The sequence below is a fragment of the Schistocerca cancellata genome, chromosome 5 (genome assembly GCF_023864275.1).
Source record: "Schistocerca cancellata isolate TAMUIC-IGC-003103 chromosome 5, iqSchCanc2.1, whole genome shotgun sequence".
Taxonomy (NCBI): Eukaryota; Metazoa; Arthropoda; class Insecta; order Orthoptera; family Acrididae; genus Schistocerca; species Schistocerca cancellata.
In genome coordinates, this window is record NC_064630.1 from 318,359,314 (window position 1) to 318,381,037 (window position 21,724).

Consider the following 21,724-nt stretch of genomic DNA (forward strand, 5'->3'; position numbering starts at 1 on the left):
TTAAATGTACGATATGTATGTTGAGTAAGTTGAGGATATCTTTCAGTGTGTAAGTCTGTAGCTCTCACTGAATTTCGTTGGCATTTTCTGTAAGTGAGAAGCATATCGACTTGTTCTTCGAAGGAATAAATCATTCACATTCGCTTGATTTGACGATACTAGTCTTACTGTTACTATTAGTGTTTTGTTGCCAAACCGTCGAATGGTGTTTACATATCAATGGTACGTTAGATGGATACGCCGTATGCGACGAATATTTACTATTGTATTTGGACAATATAAGAGAGAATTGTCAGAGCATGTGCTTCGACAAGTGCCGAAGTGATAAGGAATAACACTCAATCCATGATATGAAGATTGCAGCACTGCTTTGATACCAGTGGTCATCACTTCGAACACCTTCTGTAAATGGACGTTCATGCCACCTTTGTGACCTTCGTTGACCTTCAGAGACCTTACTATTACACATCATTGGGTTCGTCTCGATAGCCGCATTTCAGAAAATAAGTACCTAACTATAGCATCCCATTTAAAAAAAAACGAAGTACCTCACTCACAAAACGTTTGAGGTACTATCATACTTCCGGAGTTCTAGATGGAAATAGTTAGTGATTCACCCTGTATGTTGGCAAATAAGAAAATTCAGTTCGAAAGGGCAAACGGTTAGAATTATAGCAGCAGAAAGGAAAAGAAAACTAAATAAATTTCTTTAGACTACAATGTGTATATGTTACAAAGAATTTTCAAACACTGAGAAATAATTGTCATCTATTTTGTATGTTACATATTAATTATAACCAAAAGGCAGCAAAGGTGCGAGGCATTTCCATCCTTTCCTTGGACATATATATAATTGAGTCATTTTTCTCTTTGACTAAAATTCGTAATGGTCACAGATTGCAAGTTTATACTGACTTATTTTGGTGCAAATATCTTCTGCAGTAGAGGAGAAAAGTAGAACTATATGACATAATTTGATAGTACCCAGGTGATGGAAAATCATTAAGGTCGAAGATCACCACTCTCATAAACGAGACAGAATGTTACATTCAGAAACCCATTTCTACAAACAAAATTTAGTTAGATTAATGGAATGTGTTTTCATTTTATAAAAATGCAGCTGTAGTTTGAATACCGTAATGCTAAAGATTTTTAGGACTTGCGTAAGACTGACGTATAGATTTAAATTTTTTAACATTGATTTATGAGTATACTGAATAAGTACTGCAGTTTTGTTAATGATACATTTCTGCTGACTTCTAAATTTTTTGTACCTTTCTGTATACGTTGAAGCTCATACTTGCACTGAATTTCTCAGTTTTTCACCGTTACACCATTTTCTTTCTCAGTTTTTCCTTTCACGTGTACCAAGCCACATTACTATCAGATTTCTCATTGGAGTTAACCTTCTCCACCAGAAATATTTATATCTCGATTGTAATCTTTGTCAGTTTAGTTTTTAAATGTGTCCAACTGAAAATACTGTATTTTCATTTTTATGGGTGTATAGATCTGGATGGAGATAAATTTCTCGTTTCATAACGATCTTACAATAGAGTGGAAAATATGAATATTTCGCTGTGAGTTCTCGTCGATATTCAGGTTATTATATATGTGTATTTTGGACAATAAAGAGACAGGAAACCACTGGCACATTCACAAGAAGCATTTCTGTGTATGCCTTAAGTGACATAGAATACTGTGGATTACCTACATTCTGATGGCGAAATAGAAATTGTACTTCCAATTCCTACTGCCTCCAAACACAGTGTGTTAACAACAGCACTTCCTCCTCACTGTTTAGTTGAAGGATCTAGGGTTTTAAATGCCCTTCATTGAGTTCTGTGAGAATGGAAATAAAATATTAAGGTGAAACACAGAGGAAAGAAGGGGAAAGATGGAAATGTGGTTCTGGGTGAGGTAGTGTAGGCTGTAGCTACTATTTAATACTAGCCTGCAGTTCTCAATTAGTTGTTTAATTGTGAGTATGAATTTCACTAGTCTGAAGTAAACTTAATGTTCACCTAAACTGGTTACTTGATGTGTAGCGTATTATTGAATCATTTTTCTGTGGTTGTTGGCTATAAAATTCATGTTTGCAGTTTAAAAATAAGGGAAAGACAGAATAATAATAAGTACTGCATATAAGGAACACAAAAAAATCATTATCATCTATTCTTTCTCTGGACACATAAAATATGTACTGCAACCTATTTGTAACACAGAGCTTGATCATTATAGAGAAATGCTTATACGCAGTAACAGCCAAGTTCCTGATGATCATGATAATCAAGCACTAGAAAATGTGAATTCTGGTTGCAGCAGACTGGGTTTCCATTAGGTTCTCCAGTTCACAGGGACACTCATAAGGCATATTGAGTACATATTTTATGAAACATTGAAATGAAATAAAATATGCTATACCAGCTACAGATCTAAAAGGTCATTCAGAATAAAACAAAAATTAATTTTGCTTACTGATATGAATACAGTACTTGCAGAAAACAAATTCACTGTAGATGTAACATAGCGAGCTGTTGCCTTTTGGCTATTCAATTCATAAAAATAATAAAACACAAATTTGAAAATTTTACTGACAATCACAACAGTTCACACAAGTGTTCATGAGCCATAAAGTTACCTGCAGTCATTCATATCAGTTGCATCCACATCTATAAACTTTAGACTAACTGTAGTGTAATTGAATATACAGACCTACCAAAACAAAATAGACACAGCACAGCAGACAACCATAAGTAATGTGTGTACTGAAATTATAGTTAGGAAATGAAGCAACAAAATGGAAATTAAAACTGATATGTGGGAAACAGACACCCACCATGAGAAATTTACATTCAAATAGAGACATTAGACAAAAATAAAATGAGACTTGATGAGAAAATGAAACGAAAAAGGAGACATGCAGTGGTACACCACAACATTGAATACAAAATGTATGAAACGACAAACATCAGAAAAAATATGTAAAAATTATAACAATAAACCACCAAAAATTTAAACATTTAAAAGATTACATGGGTTATAACAAAAGGAACAAAAAAGTAGAATACTTAACATGCAGCATGAAGAACATATATACTGGTAGCCTGGAAGTATGATGGAAATCACATAATGTTCACAAATCATCTGTCAGAAAATAATATGACGATAAATGACTGTTAGGTTTACAAAAGAGCTACCACCTTTGTTGAAGTTAAATAAGAAGTTCTGCTAAATGTTGACATCAAGTTAGTAAGCGACATTTTTTGAAGTTACTAACTGTTTTGCAGACTGGCCCCCAACTGCTGTTCATCAAATGATGCCCATTCACCCAATGAATAACAATTTTTTTCTCACTAGATAATCACCATCCTCAATCCTACCACTTCAAAATCCTAAAATTCAACTTTCACCTTACATCCAAACTGTGTAAGAAATATCATAGTCATCAAAACATAAACTTTCTAGAAAACAAACAGATGCCTTAGAGAAAGCTAATGGGAAAAAATTAGAAAGGGTCCACTGATACAGCTAAATTGTATTGTAATGTTGTAGAAAGTTGTCTAGCTACAACTGTGATGCCCATGATGAATGGCTTTATTGTATTGATAATAGTGAAGAAAACTTTCTAGAAAACAAATGGATGCTTTAGGAGAAAGCTAAAGGGAAAAAATTAGAAAGGGTGCACTGATACAACTAAATTGTACTGTAATGTTGTAGAAAGTTATCTAGTTACAATTGTGATGCCCATAATGAATGGCTTCATTGTATTGATAATAGTGAAGATGATCTAAAGAACTCAACTGCCAACCTACAGTATATTATTGTGAATTTTCCAAACAATAATGGTTTTTTCAAACTGTGCTCCCGATAATGAAGTCTAATATATCACTCAATGGATAGTGCTTGCAAAATTATCACATATCTATGTGTGCTATACATAAAAAGTATAAATTTCAATTGGAATATACAGTGCTTCAGTGGACTGGAAATAACATCCAACCAGTTGCAAAATGAAGGTGTATTAAGCCATGATCATGGTTTTGGCAGTTTTAAAACTCTTTTCTTCAGAAGATATTGTATATACAATCATATATTATTCCATATCCAATGTGAGAGTTGTTGACTCTGTTCCACTTGGATACAGAAGATATGTGAATCTATGTACAATACCTTCTGAAGAAGACACTTTTGAAACTGTTGAAACTATGATCAAGGTTTCACAAATATGTATTTTGCATCTGGTTGGGTATTATTTCCAATCCATTGAAGCTCTTGCATGCACAGTTGCTGAAGTGCAGCCATTTTTACAATCTTAGATTATACAGTACTTGAAACTTGTACAAAATCATACCTGGGAAATTGTTTAACATGAGAAATTACTCACAGATGGAATGTAACTGGATATGCTCCTTCTACTATTTGAGCTGCATCGTACTGTATATTCACCACTATTGATGCTAACATTTTTGTTTTTTGTTGTTTTTCTCCTTTACTCACAAAGGTCTCTAGCCAGGAAATTTCTTGTTTTAATCAATACATTAAAGTGAAGTAGGTATGCTGAATGTTGTAAGATAGTGTTTTGTGGACTTAGTCGAACATTAAATTATTTATTCCCAAACAATTACTAATATTTTTGCACGTTCGGCAGCTGAACTTTGAAACAACATAAAGATGAAAAGAATGGTACAGAATAGAAAAACGTGTAAAATGAGATGAATAATGCTAAAATAAAATTGTTTGTTGGTAGCTACACAGAACTGGACACGTGGACATCCTTCAGAGGCGAGATCCGATCTTCCACTATATTAAAAAGTTCTTTTCCCCTGCTCAGGCAGTAAAATGTGTCCTGTGGATTTCAACTAGTAAAACTTTAATGTTTTTATAGTGCTTCTAAATCAGCCTGTTAACGCTGAGAATGTTTGTACTGAGTTATCAGAGAGCGCCAAAAGCACTAACCAAAAGACAAATGATAGACACGTAATTTTCAGTTAAGTATATAAAAATAATTGTCGGCTGAAATAAGAAATTGTTATTTATATGCTTTTTTATTTCTTTTCAGTTTCTTCTTCTTAAATGTGTATGCAGTCGCGCGCGCGCGCACGCCTGTGTGTGTGTGTGTGTGTGTGTGTGTTTGCAGATTATTTGATTACATATTTATTTACAAAAATTTCCACGTTTTGGGGATGTAAAGAAGTTGCTGACTCAACCCCACATTAGAAATGTGTTTCTTATTATTGATATCATAGGCTGGTAATAGATATTTCTACACAGTATTTTTTGAAGGTGAATGAAGATGCATGCAGAAAAGACAATATAGTCTGGACACCTCATGTAAGACTTATTTTGGCCATCATAAATTCATAAATGATATTCATCTTAGTTGTCATTTACTCATTTTAGCTACCTTAGGACGATGCTTGTTGGTTACAATCCTCAAATAAAATTCATCGGTACCTCCACTTCAATAAGCAGACATTTAAAATGCAGATTGATATACTGTAAAAGTGGATAATTTTATGACTAAGGTATTGCTTTGTGACAATAGCCGACTCTCGCCTTTTATTTTTAAATGCGGTAATACTGCTCTGTGGCAGTGTGTTCCTGCATAGTGTTGATATTGGTGGTAAAAGTACGAGTATGTACATTACAGCCGAGCTGGTCAAAAAGCTATTTTGCTTGTACGTGGGAAATCCTGTTTAGTGGATTTCTTTTCCCCACCCACTGCCTGTAACTTTGCAGAGCTGACTAACTAAAGGAATTTCAGTGTATGTACGTTGTATATGGTGGCCATTCTGTAATTGTATTAAATTATAGTGACATTTTTTCAGCAACTCGAAAGAAAAAATCTTATTCCCATGGATTAAGGGGGTAACTTTGCGACGGCACACACATATGCAGAAACAAGTGTAACAACTTATGTTATACAAAAAAAAGTCTCATAACTGAACTTAGAGACATTTGTGAATAAGGACAATGTATTTTTTTAATAAAGACAATGTATTATTTTCAATTATGACTTTATTTCTAAACATAGCGTAAGTTTTTCTCTCATATTTGTAAGCGTAATTTGGACGTTATTACCATCCTTCAAGAGTATTGTGTTAAATGGAAATGTTGTCACCGTGTTTTTTTTTCCTCATTAGCTATCACTGAACGTATAGGTAAATAAATCTATAACCATTTTAGTAACCTTACTAACTTCAGGTCAGTTACTTTCATCATTTTTATTTCGTTTCAATGAGTTTAGACCTTTTAATTATTTAGTCAACGGGCTTGCCGCAGTGGATACACCCGTTCCCGTCAGATCACCGAAGTTAAGCGCTGTCGGGCGTGGCTGGCACTTGGATGGGTGACCCTCCGGACCGCCATGCCCTGTTGCCATTTTTCGGGGTGCACTCAGCCTCGTTATGCCAACTGGGGAGCTACTCGACGGAATAGTAGCGGCTCCGGCGAAAGAAAACCATCATAACGACCAGAAGTGCGGTGTGCTGACCACACGCCCCTCCCATCCGCATCCTCATCTGAGGATGACACGGCGTTCAGATGGTCCCGATGGGCCACTTGTGGCCTGAAGACAGAGTGCTATTGATTATTTGATTTTTGTGAAGATTTGCTAAATAAATCTTACCACATTGAAAATCTTTGTGAGAAATATTTTTCTGCCTATGGATAAAACAAAACTAATAAAACTGGGCAAATTTGTAAGAAAGTTAAAACCGTGTGCCATAATGAAACACTAGGTCAGCTTAGATGTATGAAAGATTTGTCACAACGTTTCCCAGTTTTACTAACCTACCTTATGTGTAAACTTTAAGTGTAATAGAAAGTATCTCTCATGAATATACAAGCAAGGGATTTTAAAACACGTCTGGTGTTCACTGTGTTGCCTTTACAGTATTTTCAAATATTTCAATTCTTCTTGGTGTGGTCTGTTTGCCAGTCGATAAATACAAAATATTTGCTGTTAGAATTTTTTTGAATTGTTAGGTAATTATCTACTCTTTACCCTTTTAGTGTTTTATTCAACACTCCTCAGTTTTTACACACTCATGTTCAGAAAGAAAAAAAAAAGAAACAGAACACCTTGAACGACTAGAGATTCAAAGGACACATACACTGGTGTGTTCTGCAGAAATGATTAACATTTTAACCACGTTGGTCCGCAGGTTCAAGGTCAACATCGACACCGTGGTAAAACATCACCTAACGGTAACATGTGCCTGTCGGTCTCATTGTCACTGTAAAACGAAGGTAATGGGTCAATGTGGCTTGAGCAGACGTGCAGGACACTTCGAAGATGCAAGCGCGAATCGTACCGTAAAATCAGTGACTTCGGAAGAGGACGCATTATTGGGATGAGTAAATTTGACGCATTCATTTGGGAAATTTCTGCTCGTGTGGGACTAAATTTTTCGGTAGTGCAGCAGGTGTGGGTAGAATGGTTCGCGGAAGACCGTAGAACACGATGAGATGGGTTAGGCCGCATCATCCAGAACAGCCTCTGAGGAGATCGACACGTCATCCGAATGGCACTGCAGGAAAGATCTGCGTCATCCTCGGCTCTGGCGCAACAGTGGAAGAGTGTAACAACACATCGTACACTATCAGGGATGACAGTGTCTCACCGATTGTTACGGCATCGTTTACGTGAGCGTCGTCCACTTCTCCACCTACCTTTCAAGAATGTGCAGAACTATGCTGGGCGGCAATGGTATATGGAAAGACGTCACTGAGGATAGGAATGGCGTCAGACAGTATTTTCGGACTAACGCACGTTCTGTTTGCTTGAAAATAATGGCCGCATTTTGGTTCGCCGCAGGCAGAAGAAATGGCATCACAATGACTGCATTCGCAAAAGACATAAAGGGCCAGCTCAAGGCCTTATGGTGTGAGGTGCTATTGTGTACAACCACAAATCACAGTTGGTGCGTGTCCAGGGCACTATATCCACTTGTGACATGCGTGAATGAGATACTGCGACCCGTAGCCACATCCTTTCTGCTAAACACCCCAGACACCATTTTTCAGCAAGAAAATGCACGACCACGTTGCCTGCTTGGTGTCACAGGATACTAGCCTTTTACACTGCTCCAGCAGATCACCAGGCCTGTCGCCTATCGAAAGTGTGTGGGATATGGTGAAATGACGGGCGCATTGCTGTGACCCAGTGTCAACCGCCACACATGAACTTTGGGACGAGGTGAATGCGGCATGGATGACTACACCACAGGGCGCCATTCGCACCTTATACGCTTTGACGCCAGCACGCGTGGTACAAGTCATCAAGGGCCATGGAAGACTCTGTGTCCACTAGGCAGCAAGACACATGCTCAACCGAGGTGACTGAAATGCTGTTTTTTTCAAAAATGTTCAAATGTGTGAGAAATCTTATGGGACTTAATTGCTAAGGTCATCAGTCCCTAAGCGTACACACTAGTTTACCTAAATTATCCTAAGGACAAACACACACACCCATGCCCGAGGGAGGACTCGAACCTCCGCCGGGACCAGCCTCACAGTCCATGACTGCAGCGCATCAGACCGCTCGGCTAATCCCACGCGGCTAGTTATTTTTGCATAACTTAGTATACAAATGTTGTGAACATGAACATGCTATCTCTAGTCTTTCAAGGTGTTCTGCTTTTTTCTGAACAGGAGTGTAGTTAAATTAACTGTGTATAAATTTGAGGTGTATTATTAGAATTTCACGAATGATACCATCAAACGAACAACGAAGGTTAGGATGATGAAGGGACTGCCAGAAATTTCGAAAAGAAGAGCTTAGTCCCATTTATTCTTGCTCTGTGGCCATTTTTGTAACACATTCCACTGCGATACGTCAGTGTTTCAAAAGCCATAAATTATTTGCAAAACTGCATTTTTATGGACAATGATTAAAAGCTGTCATTTATAATGTCAAGAAGATTAAATTCTGTTTGTATAGTAACAGCACGCCTGTAGTTTGCTTTTGACTGGGGAAGAAAAGTAAATTATTTACATATTCTCAAAATTACTGGTAAACGGCACTACATAAATAAATAGTAAATATTGACTTTCAAAACAATGTGCACTGTTCCTAGATGATTTAAAAAACCTCTTCGACTGCAGACCAATACAGATGCTAAGCGCTCATCTTATTCAAAACATAGCTTTTAAGAAGAGAACGGCAACACGGGTCGGGAGGAGAACATTGTATGGAAATTGTCTAAATTGTCCCAATTTTGATGCTTATTTTCAATGGTTCCAAAACATGGCACAGCGTGATCGACGCTATCGGATGTTTTCATCACCTTTCCGTAGATCCAAATGAGTTCACAGCACTACTGTGAACGTGGGTTTCTGATATGCTAAATGTGATGTCCATTGGTCGTATTTTAAAACAGTGAAATGTAACTGTGAAAGTTTTTAGTTAACAATGCGAGTAGCCTTATCTTAGGTGACTTCTACGCCATACACGCTATTCTGATCATTCTTATTTGTATCAAATGTAACACAATAAATCAAATAAACCCAATTTGTAAAATTTACTTCGAATCTGATCGAACGGTCGTGCGTGCAGCGAACTGTCAGCGGCAGTGAACGCCGAGAGCGCATAATGAAATTTTTATATTTATAACTGAAACATAAGTAGGAGTAAGATGCAGTTCAATCTTTTTCTGCTTCGTCCTCTGTGCACTCTCTCTCAGCCAATTTTTTCTCCGACAGCCAGACTTTAGATTCACTCACAACTTCCTATCGACAAATTTACTTTCGTTGATAGCATTTTAAAATGAAATCACCTGGATGATTAAAGAAATTACTATAACAACTCACCGTTCGTTGATATCAACGAAACTGTTATTTACCCTTCTGTTTTAGGTTCATACCACCTGACTTTTCGTCACGAGGCTGCTAGGTGACTCCGCCGTTCTCCTTAGAAGCATTACGCCTGTTAATTTTTCTCTCTGTTACCTTCTAATAATTCCCATCGCACTTGTATCACTCAAAACTTCTGAAGAACTACAAGGTTGTCTCACTTAAATCTCCCTGTTTGCTGTCATATTTCTAAAAATGATTGAATTCCTCACGGGCACCACATTAAATGATCATATATTTAGGATACAGCTATAAAGTTGGCACTCATGACGCGGCAGACCTTGTCATCATCACCTGTAGGATGGTTGCGCTCGTGGAGTAGGGTAGATTTTTCATAGTGTTCTCACTTTCTTGTGTCTAAAAGAATCCTAAGTTACAGGAAACCAGACCTAAGTTGCGGTGTATCGTGAATGCATATAAGAGTGTGGCTCACAAAACCGTGTAATATCAGTACAAATAACACGCCCGATATAGATTACACTTCGTGTCGAAGTGACAGTTGATTCAAAATCATCAACACATTCGAACTATATATGCTGATTACAAACTCAGGACATTAGTAGACTAGGTGCGTACTATCCTTCAAGAACTGTTCGTCGACTCAAGGCATTTCTCGCTGTCTGAAAAGTAATTTCACTGGTCAAAACGACAGTAATGTGCAATTAGTTTCTTGCAGTTCGTACTGTTTCTTGAGGACGATATGACGTTTCTGCGCGCATTATTCCGTCATGTAACACGGTAGGAGAAACTCTGATCAATAAAACCTTTGTGGTAAACGACCACCTCACGTTATAAATGAACCAACGTTTAAGATAGTAGCTACTTCTTTCAACCATCGCAGGATGCCTAAATGGCAGATATTGAGATAAATGATCGCTGAGCATAAAATGAACTCGTTCGGGACCGAGGAATATTTTTCAGATGAGATACCAATGAAATGAAGTAAGCATTACGCGAAAGAATTCGTTCTCGTTCTAGCAGCAATTTATCGTATGTCGCAGGAGCAGCGAATAATATCAAGTGATTGGAAAAAATCGGTCATCATTATTTTCAAGAAAATTTGTGGGACAGTTGTACATGATTATAATCTTACATTAATGTTGTCAATTTGATATAGAATTATGGAACACGTTATACGCTCATGTACCAACGGTTTCATGCTCACGGCAGCAACGTGGCCACAGCTGCCTACGTCGTCCTCGATTATGTGAAAAAAATATTTAAAAAACGAGTGGGCTGAGTTACGAAAGATCTCTGAGTGAACGAAAATATTCTCTATTAACATCGACATGGATTCCTCAAACAGAAACCTGGAGTAATACAGCTCACTGAGATTTTCCAGGGTGCTTAGAACGCTGTAGGCAACTGCAGCTACGTCGCGCCGTCTTTCTGTACAGTTTCTCACTGTCGTTTTTGTGAAGAAAGTGCAGACTTCTCGAGCATTGGACCAGTTTAGTGACTTGATACAGTTTTTCTACCAGACAGAACTAAATATGTCCTTAAGGAAACAAATTAACAGAGATGGCAGTAACATCGAAAGAACCTCAAACGAGCGTTAGAGAGCTGATATTGTTCTCTATACGTATGTGCAGCATGTACAGGGTGTAAGTGCAGATATTTTTATACGTGGTAGCTTAATATATATATAAATTTCTTTTGCTCTGCTTCGCGCAGTCGTCCCACGTCGCTTGGCTGTATCTATGCCGTGACGTAAACAACACCTGAAAGTATAAATTAATCCTTTTATGTACACACGTCCACATTTGAACAGCTGATCTGCTACCCACGAGTAAATAAGTATCAATGGCTTGTTCTTGCCATATGTACTTGGAGGTACCACTAACATAAAAACTTACGATTTGTAATAGGTACAAATACTAATCTGCAAACGATGTGAATACAAATATAATGTTGTTCGGTATACTGTACTCGGTCACCAAATAGAAATATCTGCACTTATACCCCTAACACTTTGTGTGTATTGATTCACTGAATAACTGAAGTTCCTTATGACTGTTTTGTATATAAATGATCCACTAGAAAATTTTAGAGTCTCTGTTAGGTTGATCGTGGGCAGTGCTTTCTATAGGTAGGTCGCAAGACTGGAAGAGTTTAGCGAAAGGCAGGTAGGTGTGAAAAGGATAAATGATTAAAGCAGTGACCGCCTGCTGACTTTGAACGTAAATCAATGTAAAATATTGGTCACAGCAAGTGAAGAAACTTATTACTGTTCGATTACTCTACTGGCCATTGGTGATAAGCAACAGAAAACATAAGAGCGTAAAATACTTAGAAGATACCTAAAACGTAATGAATACATAAAATAAACTATAGGAAAAGCAGATGGGATGCTGAGACGCATTGGAAGAACTTTAAGGACTTTTACTTCCACAACAGTAGAACTGTCTTGACCGATTTTTGTGTATTGCCCGGAAGCGTGGAACACTTACTATGTTGGATTAATAGAATAGATGGAGAAGATCCAAGACAGAGCTGCACGTTTCATCTGGGGTTCACTTAGTAAACGCCAGAGTGTTACAGAGATGTTCAACAAACTCCAATGGCAGACGCTACAAGAGAAGCGTCGTGCATCACGGAGTCGTTTACTGGTGAAATTCCGTCACTGCACGTTCCACGAATAATCGGGTAATATATTACCACTCTGCACATACATTTCGTGATGTGGCCACAACGAGAAAATTAGCCAAATAACGACTCGTAAGGAGGTTTACCGACACTCTCTTCCCATATGTCAGCCGCATATGGAACTGGGAAGAAAAGAAATTACTCGTATAATGGTACCACAATCTCCTACCACTACACACGGTTAGGTGGCTTAGGAAGAGCAGATGTTGGTTTTTCAACTCGGCTGCTGCTATTATATGGTTTTTGGCTTCAAAGCAAAATGAAAGTATTTTTAGTAAACGATGATGCCTCAAACCCAAAAGACTTCTACTAAAATAGATGAGTACATTTGCGGGAAGCTGAAGCGTACAAATTAACAACAGCTGCATCTATCAAATGAATGTAGATGGTCTTTTGTAACAAAGAAACCATGCTCATGTTTCGTTTGCCTGGATGAGACTGTGAGTACCATTGTTTCTGATACACAAGGACGATTGTTCAAGGCAATCATTGAAATCGACCCACCATTTTCTAAACAAGCGTAATGTTACTTCATTGACCTTGTATCACAGTTAAGTGAATTTTGCGGCATTATAGCAAAAAGCCACTATGAAATGTCCGTCGACTTGTAGCCTGTCATCCAGTAACTGTTTTGTTCCTAGAATAAACAACTGAATATAATATTCATTTCCAGCAGACGTCTGTGTCCAGCTGTGGTGACGATGTCGTTGTAGCTGCACGGCATAGTTCAGTGACGCATTGTTTGGACAGATTTGATGCTTGCACATTCTTGGTTGGTAAATAATGAGTATTACTATCTTCCAGTAGTTCATCTGGTGGACATCTGGTTACCTTGTATCTTGAATTACTCTCGAACAGATGGTTCTTAGTTTCGTCAACTACTTCGCTGATGATTTCTTGTTTTAGACTTCATGGACACACAGTGGTTTCTCGTGCAGTACAATGTTTCGCAAGTTCTTTTTTGACAGCTCATTTTGTAAGAGAACGGTATGGAGTCACAATGAAATTCAACATATAACTGAGGGAAATATTCAGTGCGGAAAGTAAAGCAGAGGGAGATTTCCTGAGACAAAAACACTGAAACAAGAGATTTTGGGCACAAAGGGTAGTCTTACATTTCAGAAAATTGCACACAACCATCTCTAGAACTACTAAAGGTAGCATAGCGCATTATGAAAGACTGTAATGAACTGCTGACAAAGAGAAAACGAACTATTCTGTATGAATGCTGCGTGTTACCTCTAACTTTCACTGAGAGCGCAGCTGAAGTTCTCGCATAACGTTAACGACAATAGATTAAGCGACTATTGATCTGTTTGTCAATGTTCTTAATGATAGGGTACCACAACACGTTGCCTCATTCCAAGCAGTAGTTGTTCGTTTATCCTTCACGAACAGTGATCATCTGAGGCAATTACGTCGGTTGATTCGTGACAACCGGGTATGATATTAATGAAATTGTGAGAAGAGTGGAAATACGTGAATGCCTTCGTTGAAAAGCTAAGGAAATTTCTTATGATTGTTGGTGTTGAAGTGTGATGAAGCGTACGTATAAACACAGGAACATTGATATAAATGAACTCCCCACATAAAAATATCGAAGCAGGGAATTAAAGAGGTTTTTGTAACTAAAATAATTATTCTGAATGATAAACAATGTTGAAGTCATTTCATTAGCGAGGAGCACAGAAAACAGCAACAGTTCATAATTTTATAGTTAGGTTTCAAAATAGTTTCAGTATGACTATTACCGCTAATACTATTGTACAACTTTACATTTACTGTACTTGTTATATCTATTACAAGTTCTCTTGTAGTAAACGCATATGACGCATTTGTTTTTGGCTGCAAGTGTTATCATATTTTAACCAGTATTCTGTATACAGTAGAAATCAAAGTGAGACAGAATTCAACTGCTGTACAGAAATGTACTGATCCTGGAAGCCTTGAAACACGACGAAGTAAGTGCAGACAATATATTCAGTGATCTATTGAATCCAGAATGTAATTTCTGAGTACTGCTTTGTAGTTGTCAGATTATAGATCAGTATCGTCTTTTAATTTTTCTGTACAAGTAATATTTTTGTGAACTTCCTTTTCATCGCAGAATCCTTGATATTTTGTTAGGAACCAGTTCGGAAGCCTTTGGCCTATGTAGGTTAGGCTTCTCCAGTTTGCACCCAGAAGTTTCTTGTGAGAAGCTGAATAGCCGAAATGACTCACCGAGTTTGTACTGCGGATGTGTATACATATACACGAGAACTGGGGTTTGATTAACCGCAAGTAGTTCTCCAAAAGTCCACCATACGCACAGAAGGGCACTCACCTGCAGTAAGAGGGAATAACACCCTTTCTCGAAGTGCTTAGCGCTATAAGTGTGGTCCTATTTTATTTTCGACCGTCTGCTTCCAAGCAATCAGTCAGTGGCGTCGAATACTTCCGCAGTTGTAGTCCTCTGTGTGATGCTTGGTATGTGTCTGGTCCGCTTCGTTACTCACTACGGTCCCTTGAGCATGTAGTGCAGCGAGAATGGTGTTGCTGCGAGATGTTCGGGACTTGATGGAGTGGCTGTGAGGCACTGGGATAGGGAAAACACAACATATTCTGCCACGGTGACAACTTCCAGCTCCTTCCCGCACCACAAACAGAGGGCGGTGGAATGGAAGCCCGTCAGCGCCAGCGACCATCACGGGTAGCAGAGGGGACGTGGGCGCCACCCCGTCACTGCAGCTGGATTGGTCGAGGCTCCGTGCCTCCGATACTCACCTGAAACAGAGAAAGTCACGATTCAGATTGCGAGCTTCATGCAGAGAGGTTAGCGCACGCGTGTGGCCTTAAGCGCGGTGGGGCTGGTATAACGCATTGGGACGATATACAGCGCTGTTTTCTGACAAAGCAAAGAGAGAAACTTAAGTGTCACTTTATCCGCTTACGTCAGCCGCAGTCGAAAGCTGAGGGAGACTACGAGTCGCATCTGTCAGAACAATCAGCACACGACCAAAGTGGCTATGAAGTAGCCTTGACAATATGTAGCACGTTTCACAATTCCTATTACGGGCTTCTAATGGTTGTATAAGGGACTTAATTGATAAGGAACTAGTAAGGAACCCTTGTCTGGAAGTGTAACGTTTGCTTAAGAATAGGTTTGAAGATTGAATTACTGGTTTCAAGCATAATTCATTTCAGCAGATGTAATTATTTCACGTAATGAAACAAACATTACAAAATATAAAACATAATTGAACGAAATAAGTTAAACAAGGCACATTACTCAGACTGCACCGTTACAATGAAAACAACGAAATTTTAACGTAAAAGCCAAATACGAAGGTTATTCTGGAAGTAAGGTCCTATCGATCGCAAAATGGAAACCACAGTGAAAATCCGATGACACGTTATGTCGATGTATTGGGCAATGTCTTTAGGATGCCTGTCGATTGCGTCACGTCGCTCTTTTCCGTTCTGAGCGCACAGTGAGCACGTAAGGATGCCTAGAAAATCCTGCCAAGCATAAGTGCCTGTGAGAGATTTCGCCTCATTTCACGCAGCCCACACAGTCTAACTGCCATGCATTTCCTTCTTCGTAACAATTCCAGGCCGCACACTGATTTTCATCTCTACCCACACCAAGCACTGGCTTTGAAGGCAACATTTGAGCACAGATAACAAGTGGCTTTCAAAATGGTTCAAAAGGCTCTGAGCACTATGGGACTTAACTACTGAGATCATCAGTCCCCTAGAACTTAGAACTACTTAAACCTAACTAACCTAAGGACAGCACACACATCCATGCCCGAGGCAGGATTCGAACCTGCGACCGTAGCGGTCACGCGGTTCCAAACTGACGCGCTTAGAACCGCACGGCCACAACGGCCGGCAACAAGTGGCGTATCAGCGTACAGAATTAGTAGAAAGCACATGATGCGGCATTCTATGACGAGGATATTGGAAAGATGGTAAAATGCTACGACAAATGTCTCAGGCGGAGCGGAAACTGTGTAGAGAAGTGATAAAATCTGCTTACTTTACAAGCCACATAATTTCGCATAAAATACCCGAGCTTTCTAAGGCTGTCTCCGCCATCGTCACCGGGAGTTGAAACACAAATCCTTGGGTAGCTTGGATAGCTCAGTTGGTAGAGCACTTGCCCGCGAAAGGCAAAGGTCCCGAGTTCGAATCTCGGTCCGGCACACAGTTTTAATCTGTCAGGAAGTTTCCCAAATCCCGATGACGATGACGGAGGCAGTTTTCGAAAGCTCGAGTATTTTATTCGACGTGACGCTGCAAGTAAACCGAGAAGATCTTATTGAAGCATACATCCGCGAAAAACTCCAAGGACGTTGTAGACAAGTAGCTAGAAGGTGTAGCTAACTGTTGTAAATAAAACATTTTTGTCACAACGTGTAGGCTTTCACGGCCGGCGTCTTCATTAGGTAAAACTTCCGGGCTGGGAGGCCGTGGTCGATCTGTAAAACTTCTTCTTCCTGACGTGTCGTTGCCAACTGCGGGCAACATCTTCTGAGGTGAGTCAGTCGTTGACTCACCTCGGAAGATGTTGCCCGAAGTTGACAACGAAACGCCAGGAAGAAGAAGTTTAACAGATCGACTACGGCCTGCCAGCCCGGAAGCTTTAACTGATGTAAACATTTTTGATTTTATCTCTGGTTTACATCTCGCTACAGATCGGACCTTACTTTCCAAATAGCCCACGTATATACTAATGTAAGTACAGATATTTTTATTGGTCACTGAGAACAGTGCACTGAACAACATTAAATTAGTATTTATTTCATCCGCAGCCTAATAGTTATAGCTGTTAGGAGTAGTACGTTTTTAGGTTAGTTAGTAGCTCCAAGTGGGAGTGGGAAGAGCAAGCCTTTGATGCTTATTTTTCCTCCAGGCAGCAGGTCAGGTCTTGAAGTGTGGTCGCGTGGAACCAAAACGGTTAGTTTATACTCACAAGCGTAGTTCACTTAGTGCTGCAGTTACGACGGTGCAGAACACAATAAGTAGTATTATGTGACATGTTTACGGGAAGACTGTTAGGCACAGAGAAAAAAAAACCTAACGCTCTGAAGTGGGTACATATTAAGGTATAAATGATCGCAATACCTGCACTTGTACCTATACCCTGCATACGAGTAAGATCCTCATATTTTAAAGTTTCCTTTCACAAAGAAGGATGAAATAGCAAAAACATCTGGCAACGGACCTATTCATAAAACTAAGAGCTACTCTAAGAGAATTTTTTAAATGCGTTTGTACGAAGGTTTGAATGCGTACAGCCAGATGATGAGAGTTAGACTCGTAAAACGTGTGCTGTGAGTAATACTTCTCACATCTATGTGTCATACGCTACATAATGCACAATGGTGTCTCCAGTCCTTAAGTTGGCTAATACAAGAACTAGCGGGAAAATGCTCCTGTCGGGGCACAAAAAATGCAAAAATGTTTGTGTTTACTTAAAGGACTCTGAATGAATATTGGCAGGGAGGGGGGGGGGGAGGGGGCGGGAGAAGGCACCAGATCCAGGTGCCCATTCTACCTTCTTCGGTTCCTCAGCATCTGTAAAAGATCTCTCAAATATTTTGTCTTGCGAACATACTCGCGTTGTTTTAACTTGCAGTTCACCTCAAATTCCCAAGATCTCCCCTAACCGTAACTCACTCCCACTCACTAGTCCATCGTTATAAGTCGCTCATACCAATGGACTCACAGTTGCCCTTCCTCTCACTCATTCAGACCTATTTACTATCATCGTCTCTTTCTGTCTAACTGTCGGTGTCTCCTATCTCACAGGCACAGTCTCCTTCGCTCTGTCCTACTGCTACTGTCTCCTCTCACTGTCATTACCTCACTCTTAATCCGTCTTACTGCTACCATCTCATTCCTTCCTCCCTACTGCTACTGTCTCTTCTTACTCTCATTATCTCTCCCTTCCTCTTTATCACTGTTATACAGGGTGAGTCACCTAACGTTACCGCCGAATATATTTCGTAAACCACATCAAATACTGACGAACCGATTCCAAAGACCGAACGTGAGGAGAGGGGCTAGTGTAATTGTTTAATACAAACTATACAAAAATGCACGGAAGTATGTTTTTTAACACAAAACTACGTTTTTTTTAAATGGAACCACGTTAGTTTTGTTAACACATCTGAACATACAAACAAATACGTAATCAGTGCCGTTTGTTGCATTGTAAAACGTTAATTACATCCGGAGATATTGTAACCTAAAGTTGACGCTTGAAACATTGTCCTCACTTCATTGCAGGGGCCCAAACAGCTGCAACACACATCGCGTTTCTACAGAACGATCTGCCAACGTTGCTCGAAAATGTCCCACTGGAAACGCGTCGACGTATGTGGTATCAGCATGATGGTGCACCTGCACATTCCGCAATTAACACTAGGCTGACCCTTGACAGAATGTTCGACGGGTGTTTCATAGGACGTGGAGGACGCATAAATTGGCCAGCCCGTTCTCCTGATCTTACACCTCTGGACTTCTTTCTGTGGGGTACGTTAAAGGTTAATGTGTACCGTGATGTGCCTACAACCCCAGAGGATATGAAATAACGTATTGTGGCAGCCTGCGGCGACGTTATGCCAGATGAACTGCGGCGTGTACGACATTCATTACGCCAGAGATTGCAATTGTGTGCAGCAAATGATGGCCACCACATTGAACATCCATTGGCCTGACATGTCGGGACACACTCTATTCCACTCCGTAATTGAAAAGGGAAACCACGTGTGTACGTGTACCTCACCCCTCATGGTAATGTATATGTGCGTCAGTGAAAAAGACCAATAAAAAGGTGTTAGCATGTGGACGTAATGTGCTGTTCCAGTCTCTTCTGTACCTAAGGACCATCACCGTTTCCTTTGGATCCCTACGTAATTCGGTGCTCTCCGATACACACGATCGAACAGCGGAGGAGTGGTACTCAAGCGTCAACTTTAGGTTACAATATATCCGGATGTAATTAACATTTTACAATGCAACAAACGGCACTGATTACGTATTTGTTTATATGTTCAGATGTGCTAACAAAACTAACGGGGTTCTATTTCAAAAACCGTAGGTTTGTGTTAAAAAACATACTTCCGTGCATTTTTTATGGTTTGTATTAACCAATTACACTAGCCCGTCTCCTCACGTTCGGTCTGTGGAATCGATTCGTCAGTATTTGATGTGGTTTACGAAATATATCCAGCGGTAATGTTAGGTGACTCACCCTGTGTACTTTCTCTCTCATTATCATTGTCTCTCACCCTATTCCGCTTTCTCTTTTTTATTCCCCCCCCCCCCTTCTGGCCTGATACTGTCTGCTTCACTCTTTTCTTAGCACTGTTATGCACTATCAACTATGTTCCACTTCCACTGTGTTCCTCTCTTTCCACACTGCCGTTGTCTCCTTCACCCTTTCTGTAACAAAACCTCTGTCTACTATGTTCCAGTGTTTACTACTTTCCGCCTCCTTGCCACTACCACTGTCGTCTTCTCTATCAGCATAAAAAAACTGGAATATGCTTGTATACGAAAATCTTTGCGAAAATTTTTAAAGGCGCTGGAGAAGGCAGAATGAGGCAGCTGGTACACCACTTTGCTGTTAGCGTCTTTCAAATAAACAGGAACAAATCGCATTTTTTGTGCTCCGATACGTACATTTTTTCCGTTGTTCCCTTCTTTTAACTGCAACAGCGTACCATGTAACTCATATGAAAAGAAATGTACTGGTTAGTAAAATTTAGATAGTTTACTTACGTGAAACTGAAATAACGCTAAACTAGTTCTACACTCCAGACCGGATTTTACGCACAAAAAATATGTGCTTCAGACGGCTCTTGTAGATAAAAGCCTAGACTTAAAGTTTCAACAATTTTCTACGGTTATTTATTATTTATATTTTGCCTTACACCGGATTTTATGTGTTGAAGTAGGATGTCTTTGAACCTGTATCTTGGAAAAGGATAAAGATACAAGAGAATTTTCAAGGGATTCGAGATGACGATGTTAGGAATATATCTTAAAAATTTCAGCCATTTGCTGTGCTTAGCCGTCTTGAAATCCTCGGCAGGGTATTGGTCTGCTGGTGACGGAGAAAATATAGTAAAAGATCTCTTACTGTGGGGCTTGCCGAGGAACAGAACATGAGTTAATGGCGCCTCCATAACCACCATCAAGTCCACTGTAGGTCACAACTAATACATTTGCCTTAACAAGAGGAAATATGTAATGTTGATACTGTAATCCTGTACTGTGGGCTATCCAAAACAGTCGATACTACTTTTTTGACATCAATAAAACTATAGGTATGAGCACCGAAAAAACCCGCTTTTACGTACGAATTTTTGGAATGTATTACGTATGCATGTCGCATGCATATCGACACATCATACTTCGTCGTAGGATTTATTGATCTCATAGTGGTACGTGGTGGTTGGTTCACGGGCGGTTCGTGTATCGATATCATCTCCAACGCGTGATCACCGACATTAACGCTGGGAAATTCTCAAGTTAGGTCGAAACGAAGTAGGTGTTTTGACTAGGCTGGCGACTGCAAGAGTGCGGGACTCGTCCGGCGACCCCCCGGCCTCGGCCGAGCGCTGGGGTCCGCCGGTGCCACGAGCCGGCGTTAATTGCGGCGGCGGGTCGCAGGTTCGGTTTCCTTTGCGCAGTGCGTGCCCGGCGCCGGGCTTTTCGCCGCAATGACGTTCCTATCGATCTCCGGCCTGCCGCCACCGCCGCCGCCAGATGTTTTATAAATGAGCCGGAGGTGGCGCCCCGCCATGGCCGCGAGCTGCGAGCGGCGGGGTTTAGCTGCCCGGCCGACTGGCGGGCGCGCCATGCAAAGCGGCGCGGGGAATTGGCCGGAATTGGAAACGCGTTACGGATCTCGTGAAGTTCTCGCGGAGCAGCGCCTCTGCTGCCTCCGCTTCTACGAGGCGGCACTTCCCTTTACGGGTCAATAGCCGGGCCTCTCTTGCGAGAAATGTGATTGGGAAAGCCACTTCCTCTTCATCAGAGGCTTACTCATTTTATTCGGAACCAGAAATTAAACTTCAATCAACATATCAAAACAGCTACAGAAAGATCACGAAAGTTAATGCATTAACACAGCTGACTACAGATTACCTACTGCTGTAATGAGCACGTACTACTGCGCTCTCTTCGAATTAACGGTATGGTCTACTGACATACAGGGCTA

General features: G+C 40.1%; 1 pseudogene; it reads left to right on the forward strand.

Moving 5' to 3' along the window:
- Positions 1-6,266: 6,266 nt before the first annotated feature.
- LOC126189248 (5S ribosomal RNA) lies at positions 6,267-6,384 on the forward strand (annotated as a pseudogene).
- The last annotated feature ends 15,340 nt before the right edge of the window (positions 6,385-21,724 follow it).